This window comes from Cebus imitator, unplaced genomic scaffold (genome assembly GCF_001604975.1).
Source record: "Cebus imitator isolate Cc_AM_T3 unplaced genomic scaffold, Cebus_imitator-1.0 Scaffold83, whole genome shotgun sequence".
NCBI classification, from domain to species: Eukaryota; Metazoa; Chordata; class Mammalia; order Primates; family Cebidae; genus Cebus; species Cebus imitator.
The window spans coordinates 5061368-5063803 of NW_016107398.1; the positions used below are offsets into that span (position 1 = coordinate 5061368).

At 47.2% G+C, this 2436-nt stretch overlaps 1 pseudogene across 1 annotated transcript; it reads right to left on the reverse strand.

Moving 5' to 3' along the window:
• LOC108308233 lies at positions 1 to 1274 on the reverse strand (annotated as a pseudogene). The gene has a single exon (XR_001826845.2). The product of XR_001826845.2 is annotated as a glyceraldehyde-3-phosphate dehydrogenase-like (transcript).
• Positions 1275 to 2436: the final 1162 nt, after the last annotated feature.

Below are 2436 nucleotides of genomic sequence, written 5' to 3' on the forward strand. Positions count from 1 at the left end.
TTTTGGCTGAGCACAGGGGACTTTATTGATGGTACACGACAAGGTGGGGCTCCCTAGGCCCCTCCCTCTCCAAGGGGTCTGCATGGAAACTGTGAGGAGGGGCAATTCAGTGTGGTGGGGGACTCAGTGTGGCAGGGACTCCCCGTCAGTGAGGGCCTCTCTTCCTCTCATGCTCTTGCTGGGGCTGGTGGTCCAGGGGTCTTACTCCTTGGAGGCCATGTGGGACATGAGGTCCACCACCCTGTTGCTGTAGCCAAATTCATTTTCATACCAGGAAATAACCTTGGCGAAGTGGTCGTTGAGGGCAATGCCAGCCCCAGCATCAAAGGTGGAAGAATGGGTGTCGCTGTTGAAGTCAGAGGACACCACCTGGTGCTCAGTGTAGCCCAGGATGCCCTTAAGGGGGCCCTCCGACGTCTGCTTCACCACCTTCTTGATGTCATCATATTTGGCAGGTTTTTCCAGAAGGCAGGTCAGGTCCACCACTGACACGTTGGCAGTGGGGACATGGAAGGCCATGCGAGCTTCCCATTCAGCTCGGGGATGACCTTGCCCATGCCCTTGGCAGCGCCAGTGGAGGCAGGGATGATGTTCTGGAGAGCCCCACGGCCATCACGCCACAGTTTCCCGGAGGGGCCATCCACGGTCTTCTGGGTGGCAGTGATGGCGTGGACGGTGGTCATGAGTCCTTCCACGATACCAAAGTTGTCATGGATGACCTTGGCCAGGGGCGCTAAGCAGTTGGTGGTACAGCAGGCATTGCTGACGATCTTGAGGCTGTTGTCATACTTCTCTTGGTTCACGCCCATCACGAACATGGGGGCATCAGCAGAGGGTGCAGATATGATGACCCTTTGACTCCCTCCTGCAAGTGAGCCCCAGCCTTCTCCATGGTGGTGAAGACGCCAGTGGACTCCACCACGTACTCAGGGCCAGCATTGCCCCACTTGATTTTGGAGGGATCTCGCTCCTGGAAGATGGTGATGGGATTTCCATTGATGACAAGCTTCCCGTTCTCAGCCTTGACAGTGACATGGAATTTGCCATGGGTGGAATCATACTGGAATATGTATGCCATGTAGTTGAGGTCAATGAAGGGATCATTGATGGCGACAATATCCACTTTACCAGAGTTAAAAGCAGTCCTGGTGACCAGGCGCCCAATACGACCAAATCCATTGACTCCGACCGTCACCTTCCCCATGGTGTCTCAGGGATGTGGCTGGCGATGGGAGACAAGATGCGGCTGTCTGTCAAACGGGAGGAGCAGAGAGCCCAAATTTTCAAGTTTTATAAGATAATGTGAAATTGATGTTCAAAATTGTTTTACTAACTTCCACTTCCACTTATACTTCCAATAGTGGCATGTAAAATGTTCCTAGTGATTCATATCCTCACCAATGCTTAGTATTTTCAGATTTCTTAATTTTGCCATCCTAATGGGTAATAATGTTACCTCACTATGGCCCTCATTTAAATTTTTCTGATTACTAATAAGATTGAGCATTCCCTTTCCCTCCCCATTTATTGAACATTTGGAATTTTTTCTTTTCTAAAGTTGCTATTCTAGTCATTTGTTGATTTTTTTCTTATTGATTTGTAAAAGCTCTAGATATATTCTGAGACCGGATGCAATGGCTTATGCCTGTAATCCCAGCTACTTGAGAGACTGAGGTGTGAGGACCATTTGAGCATGGGAGGTCGAGGCTGCAGTGAGCCAAGATTAGGCAATTACACTCTGGCCTGGGCAACAGAGCAAGACCTTGTCTCAAAATAAATTAATAAATGTAGATATAGAAATAAAGATTTTTAAAAATAGATATATTCTGTATTCCAGGTCTTTATTATGTGCTGAAAGATCTTCTTTCTGTGATTTGGCTTATGTCTTAAGACATTATTCCATACCCTGAAGTTAATATAATTTTATCTTCTGAAAGTGTCAACATTTTGGTTTTCACATTTAAATTTCTAATCCAGTGTCTTAGTGTGGGTATAGCTTAAGCTTGCTGAAGAAAATATAACACCAAATAGAGGGGCTTAAAGAATATAGACTTTTGGGGCCTGGCAATGTAGCTCATGCCTATAATTCCAGCACTTTGGGAGGCTGAGGTGGCTGGGTCACCTGAGTTCAGGAGTTTGAAACCAGCCTGGCCAACATGGTGAAACCCTGTCTCTGCCAAAAGTACAAAAAATTAGCTGAGTGTGGAGGCAGGTGCCTATAATCCCAGCAACTCAGGAGGCTGAGGCAGGAGAATCACTTGAACCAGGGAGGAGGAGGTTGCAGTGAGCCAAGATAGCCCCATTGCACTCCAGCCTGGGTGACAGAGCAAGACCCTAAGAGAATATAGACTTTTTTTCTTTTTCAAGTAACTGCTCCAAAATAAGCATTTTAGTTTGGAAATTGGTTTTGCTTTACAGGGTCATTCAAGGAATCTG